At 48.9% G+C, this 8316-nt stretch overlaps 2 long non-coding RNA genes across 2 annotated transcripts in view; both read left to right on the forward strand.

Annotated features, from left to right (window-relative positions):
* Positions 1-3869: 3869 nt before the first annotated feature.
* On the forward strand, positions 3870-6808 carry LOC132838829 (uncharacterized). The gene is made up of 2 exons (XR_009647668.1): positions 3870-4328; positions 6413-6808. It is a non-coding gene; the product is annotated as an uncharacterized LOC132838829 (long non-coding RNA).
* A 226-nt stretch (positions 6809-7034) lies between these two features.
* LOC132838912 (uncharacterized) overlaps positions 7035-8316 on the forward strand; it is a 7015-nt gene continuing 5733 nt past the window's right edge. Inside the window, exons 1-2 of the long non-coding RNA XR_009647672.1 lie at positions 7035-7121; positions 7222-7273. This is a non-coding gene — a long non-coding RNA (uncharacterized LOC132838912). The remainder of the gene's footprint in view (positions 7122-7221; positions 7274-8316) is intronic.

An 8316-nucleotide genomic window follows, 5' to 3' on the forward strand; every position in this document is an offset into this window, starting at 1 on the left:
CACACGCTCGCACAAACACAGTGTCACATGCGCACAAACACAGTGTCACGCGCACACACACACACACACAGTGTCACACACGCACACACACAGTGTCACACACGCACACACACAGTGTCACACACACACACACAGTGTCACATGCACACACACACACAGTGTCGCACGCACACACACAGTGTCACACACAGAGAGTCACTCTCATACACAGACACACGAATACACAGAGCCACACACACACACAGTCACAGACACACACACAGTGACACACACAAATACACAATGACAGGCACACACACACAAGAACAGCCGCACACACACACACAGGGACAGGCACACACACAAACAGTCTCTCTCTTTCTCACACACACAAAGTCACACACACACAGTCTCTCTCACACCGAGTCATACACACACACACACACACACACACAGCCAGAGTCTCTCTCTCTGTCTCTCTCGCTCTCTCTCACTCTCTCTCTCACGCACACACACAGTTACCCACACAGTCTCTCTTTTACACACAGGCACAGACACAGTCACTGTCACACACAGTAACAGGCACAGGCACATACGCACAGTCTCTCTCACACACAGGCACAGAGTGTCACACGTGCACACACACAGAGTCACACAAACACACACACAAAGTCACACACAGTCTCTCTCTCTTCCTTACACACACAGGCACAGGCCTGTCACAGGCACACATACAATGACAGTCACATACACACAGGGACAGGCACACACAGGAAAAGGAACACATACACAGGGACAGGCACACACACAGTGACAGGCACACACACACACACACACACACACACAGTGACAGGCACACACACAGGGACAGGCACACACACAGGGACAGGCACACACACAGGGACAGGCACACACACACAGGGACAGGCACACACACACAGGGACAGGCACACACACACAGTGACAGGCACACACACAGGGACAGGCACACACACACAGGGACAGGCACACACACAGGGACAGGCACACACACAGGGACAGGCACACACAGGGACAGGCACTCACACACAGTGACAGGCACACACACACAGTGACAGGCACACACACACAGTGGCAGGCAACACACACAGGGACAGGCACACACACACACAGGGACAGGCACACACACACACACAGGGACAGGCACACACACACACAGGGACAGGCACACACACACACAGGGACAGGCACACACACACACAGGGCAGGCACACACACACACAGGGCAGGCACACACATACACAGGGCAGGCACACACACACACACACACACAGGGACAGGCACACACACACAGGAACAGGCACACACATAAACAGTCTCTCTCTCTCTCTCTCTCTCTTTCTCACACACACAAAGTCACACACACACAGTCTCTCTCACACAGAGTCATACACACACACACAAACAGGCACACACACAGCCAGAGTCTCTCTCTCTCTGTCTCTCTCGCTCTCTCTCACTCTCTCTCTCACACACACACAATGACAGTCACATACACACACAGGGACAGGCACACACAGGAAAAGGCACACATACATGGGGACAGGCACACACACAGTGACAGGCACACACACACAGGGACAGGCACACACACACAGGGACAGGCACACACACAGGGACAGGCACACACACACAGGGACAGGCACACACACAGGGACAGGCACACACACAGGGACAGGCACACACACAGGGACAGGCACACACACAGGGACAGGCACACACACAGGGACAGGCGCACACACACACAGGGACAGGCACACACACAGGGACAGGCACACACACAGGGACAGGCACACACACACAGGGACAGGCACACACACACAGGGACAGGCACACACACAGGGACAGGCACACACACACACACACACACACACACACACAGACAGGGACAGGCACACACAAACAGTCTCTCTCTCTCTCTTTCTCACACACACAAAGTCACACACACAAACAGTCTCTCTCTCACAGAGTCATACACACACAAACAGGCACACACACAGCCAGAGTCTCTCTCTCTCTGTCTCTCTCGCTCTCTCTCACTCTCTCTCTCACGCACACACACAAAGTTACCCACACAGTCTCTCTTTTACACACAGGCACAGACACAGTCACTGTCACACACACATACGCACAGTCTCTCTCACACACAGGCACAGAGTGTCACACGTGCACACACACAGAGTCACACAAACACACACACAGTCTCTCTCTCTTCCTCACACACACAGTCACAGGCCTGTCACAGGCACACACACAATGACAGTCACATACACACACAGGCACAGGCACACACAGGAAAAGGCACACACACACACACACACACACACACACAGTGACAGGCACACACACACACAGTGACAGGCACACACACACACACACACACACACACACAGTGACAGGCACACACAGGGACAGGCACACACACACAGGGACAGGCACACACACACAGGGACAGGCACACACACACACAGTGACAGGCACAGACAGGGACAGGCACACACACACAGGGACAGGCACACACACAGGGACAGGCACACACACACACAGGGACAGGCACACACACACACACACAGGGACAGGCACACACACACAGGGACAGGCACACACACACAGGGACAGGCACACACACACACACACACACAGACAGGGACAGGCACACACAAACAGTCTCTCTCTCTCTCTTTCTCACACACACAAAGTCACACACACAAACAGTCTCTCTCTCACAGAGTCATACACACACACACACACAAACAGGCACACACACAGCCAGAGTCTCTCTCTCTCTGTCTCTCTCGCTCTCTCTCACTCTCTCTCTCACGCACACACACAAAGTTACCCACACAGTCTCTCTTTTACACACAGGCACAGACACAGTCACTGTCACACACACATACGCACAGTCTCTCTCACACACAGGCACAGAGTGTCACACGTGCACACACACAGAGTCACACAAACACACACACAGTCTCTCTCTCTTCCTCACACACACAGTCACAGGCCTGTCACAGGCACACACACAATGACAGTCACATACACACACAGGCACAGGCACACACACACACACACACACACACACACACACACACAGTGACAGGCACACACAGGGACAGGCACACACACACAGGGACAGGCACACACAAACAGTGACAGTTACGGACACACAGAGTCAAAGACACACACTCAGGCACACACAGACTCACAGTCACACACACAGCCACACACACAATCACAGGCACAGACACACGTGGTCACAGACACACACACTTGAGGAGGAACTTGGAGCTGTAGCTCAGCTTTTATCAGAAGATTTATTTCAGTGATTAATTGCACTTTTACTTGAGCACAGAATTTGGCTACTTTCAACACCTCGGGAATACGATGTCCCGGATATGCAGATTGCTTTTTATTGGTTAAAATGTCATAAAACGAGACGGGATGTGACTCAGGAAGCTGATTCAGCCCTTTCAGTTTGCTAGATTTCGAAAGTGTGGGAAAAACATTTGGAAAAAGTTTATGTGGGGGTTTTAATTGATGAGATGAAGAGACGCAAATCGGAGAGAATTCTTTATCGGAGTGCGCGCGTGTGTGTGTGTGTGTGTGTGTGTGTGTGTTTAGTGGGCCTGGTTACTCAGGCGACGGTCCACTTTTCATCAATCCTGGATGAAGTGATTAATAATGGATGTGTGCCTATATATGGCAATGCCTCTCTCTCTCTCTCTCTCTCTCTCTCTCTCTCTCTCACACACACACACACACACACACGCGCGCACACAGAGCGAGCCGCCATCCACCCTGCCCAGGCACTGTGTACACAGCCGATCTATTCATCTCTCCCTCAGCCGGCATTAATAAATGATTCTAGCTACTCAGTACACGCGCACACACGCGCACACACCCAGACGCACACATACACAGGCGCGCACACACACGTTAAATATTCATCAGCTGGGCTGTGCTGTTAGTCTTGGGCTGCTCATGGAGGCAGTAAACGCAGACTCAGACGCTTGCTGGCACATTACTCAGACACACACACACACACACACACACACACACACAGCCCTAAAAGTCTGCACAGATTTACCTACAGTGTATTTTTGTATGATACACTATAAGGAAAAGCAAGAAAAAATCCAGAAAGAGAGACGCAAAGGGTTAACACACTGAACAGTCTGCTGCACAATAGACCACGTGTGTGTGTGTGCGTGCGTGTGTGTGTGTGTGTGTGTGTTCATGTTCCAGGAAACAGGATGTCCTTTTGTGCAGCAGCACCGTGAAACTCTACAGCAGGCCGAGCTGCGCTCTCGGTAAGCCTCGTAATTTGTGCGAGTGTGTGTGTGTGTGTGTGTAGACATAGATAGAAAGAGAGCGAGGGAGAGAGAGAACGAGTGAAAAGAGAGGGAGAAAGACGTGGCGCTGCTGAAGAATAATTTATGCGCCGCTTCAATTGCACACAGATGTTCCAGGAGAGAGAGAAGGAAGGAATGATTGTGAAAGGAAAAACAGCCACGCTCAGTCACATGAGGTGTGTGTGCGTGTGTGTAATAAATTTCCAGTGTGCGTGTGTGAGTTTGCCCTGGCAATGACCCTCCTCTGACCTTTCCTCCTGACATCAAAGAGGATTATGGGATAGCGCGGCGAGTGCCAAGACTCTAATTGAGGACTGCGCTGAGGGCGTGTGTGTGCATGCCTGCGCGCGCGCGCGCGTGTGTGTGTGTGTGTGTGTGAGAGAGTGTGTGAAGTCTCGGTTTGCGGAGACTGCTCTCTCCATGACCCACCTTATATTTATATTTACACTAAGATTCCACGGAAAAATCTCGCAGCATGAATTCCAGCTGAACTAATTTTAGAATTCGTCTCGTCTCGATTCAGAGACGCAAAAAAAAACAACAAAAAAAAACAGGATTTAATTCGTTCATCCGTTTGATCTGTTGGCGTAAAAGTTAAGTCGAACCGACGAATAAACAAAACAAAAACACCCAGTAGAGCTGTAGTGTGTCCCAAAGCTTCACTCGTGGTTTTCCGGAACCTTCCCGAGCTCTTAGTAAGTGAGATTCTCTCTGAGATCCAAACATCCCTCCATCTTTTAGTAACAGTATGTAAATATTTGTCGTAGGTCACATTGACCTGAAAAATCCCACTGAATCTTTTCATACTCATGCAGTTAAGTAATCAAGCCATAACGTACTCAGAGCACGTTTATAACGTTTTAGCCTCGTCCACGAATGTTCCATTAAAAAATAATAATAATAATAATAATAAATAAATAAAATGGTGACATTTTCCCAGGAACCCTTCCAGTAACGCAGCTCGTCCACTGCAGCGCTTCAACTACAAGAAACACACGACAGCTCCTCCTACTCTTATAGGGTGCCATTAATTTTGCAGTAATGAAGTCAAAATTGTCTAAATTTACAGATACTCTCGATCGGTTCGTCGTCGAATTCATTATCGAAATGTTTCACGACACGTTAAAACTCCTACAAACGATCTACAAACAAATGACGAAATCTAACGTAGACGTGTTTCTAAAGGTAACCAATCAGAACAAACCTCTCAATCACCAGGAGTCGCGTCGACTCAAACGAGCCTGGCTTTGATGAGTCTTTTTCTATACGTCAAATTTCACTATTTTGTATTTTTTTGGTGTGTGTGTGTGTGTGTGTGTGTGTGTGTGTGTGTGTGTGTGTGTGTTGGGGGGGGGTCCCAGAAAGAAATCGATCCGAAAGCAGATAACGATCAGACTCTGTAACAGATGTCCCCTTGAGGTCTGTGTGAGCGATTATAAGAAGTAAATAAATCCTGAGTGGCTCACAGTAACGCTAACGTTAATGTACGCGTTTATAGCTATAATTACAGAATGTACAAACAATCGCTCTTAATTTACACCTTTCTCCAGAGTCACAATTACTCGTGTACGTTTCCTCATCAGCGTGGAGTGGAAGATTAGGCCATGCTGCGCGAGGTTAGTGTGAGCGCTACGCTGCTCTCGGGTGTGTGTGTGTGTGTGTGTGTGTGTGGCGGAGCTCAGTCGAGTGTGGAGATAAGAAGCAGCGTGGCACGTCTCAGGAGCACTATGTGTGTGCGTGTGTGTGTCTTGAGAGGATTAGCAAAAGCCGGAGGCCGCATCAGGGAGGGGGAACAAAACGCCTTCAGGGCTGAGAAGCCCACAGAAGCGCGCGCACACACACACACGCGCGTGCATGCACACACACACACACACACACACACACACCACAGCAGCTTCTGCTTTTCTTCCCCTCTCTCCCCTTCTGCACGTCTCTGTCCTTTTCTCTTTGACGTAAACATTTCTGCAGAAATCTCATTTAAACTGTGCTCATGTGCTCAGACTCTGGTTTTGTTTTGTGTTCTTCTGTTTTCTGGTCTTCAGTGTCTACTTCATCATGATGATGATGACGATGCTGATGGAGTCTCTCCCAGGAATCCTGGGTGTGAAGTCTGAACACATCCTGAGCAAAAATCAGGACACACACACATGATTTTAGGAGCTGAAGAACCATGAAGAACATGTGGAGAACATACGAACACGTGTCCACACAGACGGGCTGAAGCAGAAGTGCTGGAGGTGTGAAGAGACTTCACTCGAGTTGTATAATGTCAGGACTGAGGATCAGGAGAAGATTGGAACTCTAAGCACCGGTCACTTTGTCCAAAATAAAACTTTTTTTTAATGAGCTTGACTGGATCTAGATTGTGCAAGCATTTATATAAATGAGCCCAACTCTAACACAGTAAATAAATAAATAAATAATCTATGAGGTGAGGAGTTTTTTCTGTAAATGACTTTTAGCTTGGTCACGACTCAGTGGTGAAGACAGATAGCAATCTCAAACAATGTTTGCTGAGCAGTGAGATAACGTGTACAAAAACAGTGTGTGTGTGTGTGTGTGTGTGTGTGTGTGTGCAAGTAAAATGTTTGCTCAGTGTGTTGTGTGTCAACACCTACTGACGCATAAGCATGAGGGACTCGCCCAAGGCATGCACGCTAGCTGTTAGCACATGGGTTTCGTACTGCCGCGAATCCTAACCACAGAACGCCCACGAGCCCCGTCTCACCATGATGTGAGATATCTCTACAGGTGAGACGTCACGTTCCACCTGTGGCAGGAATTTTATTTTTCGACTTTTTTTTTTTTTTGTTGAACTACATAAAAGTTCTAAATGTTTTCGAATTGGCAGGAAACGAAAGACGACAAAGTTTTGATGTTAGACATAAAGGACGACGACAACGGTAACCGAACACGTGAAGTTCAGCTGTTTATCTTTGTGTGAAAGTCCGTCGGCGTGGTAATAAGTGACCGAGCGATGGTTCGAGTGACAATTTAACGTCTTGTAAACTTTCACGCCTTCCCGTGTAAACCTTTTTATTTAGTGTATTAAACGTCTCAGCTCTTCAGTCGGAGCTCTGGTGTTTCACAGGCACTGGAAAGTTTACCATCAGCTGCAGCGTGACTCATTCATCGATGTGAAACAAGATTCATGTGATTCATGTGAAACAAGGGTGCATGGTGGCTTAGTGGTTAGCACGTTCTCCTCACACCTCCAGGGTTGGGGGTTCGATTCCCACCTCCACCTTGTGTGTGGAGTTTGCATGTTCTCCCCGTGCCTCAGAGGTTTCCTCTGGGTACTCCGGTTTCCTCCCCTGGTCCAAAGACATGCATGGTAGGTTGATTGGCATCTCTGGAAAATTGTCCGTAGTGTGTGATTGTGTGAGTGAATGAGAGTGTGTGTGTGCCCTGTGATGGGTTGGCACTCTGTCCAGGGTGTATCCTGTCTTGATGCCCGATGACGCCTGAGATAGGCACAGGCTCCCCGTGACCCGAGGTAGTTCGGATAAGCGGTAGAAGATGAATGAATGAGTGAAACAAATCCAGTCCTAACAGGGCTTTAGACTTAATTCGACATTCTACAAGTTATGGTGAGTTAAGTTTTGGTTTGAAAATAAGCCACGTTGCACTTTTACTGAAGAGACTCTGTGTCTCGAGGTGACGTGCACTGGCTCCAAGTGAACCTTTCTGCTTTGATGAAGTGGTTAACGAGGCCCTCTGGGTGTTTGGTGATTTAAGGAGGTTAACGAGATTGTTAATCTGGTTCTGGACTCGTCCCGGATGAACAGGAACACAGAGTGAGAGCGGGAACAGACACCTTGAGCTGGAGTGACGTCTGGACCGCAGGCCTTGAACCTTCTGCCTCACCTCCGTCTGATTCTCCTCCACACACCTGCCCTCCTGCTCTACGTCTGACCCTCTCTACCACATCCCCTCTCTTTCTCCT

Source organism: Tachysurus vachellii, chromosome 23, assembly GCF_030014155.1.
Source record: "Tachysurus vachellii isolate PV-2020 chromosome 23, HZAU_Pvac_v1, whole genome shotgun sequence".
NCBI lineage: Eukaryota > Metazoa > Chordata > Actinopteri > Siluriformes > Bagridae > Tachysurus > Tachysurus vachellii.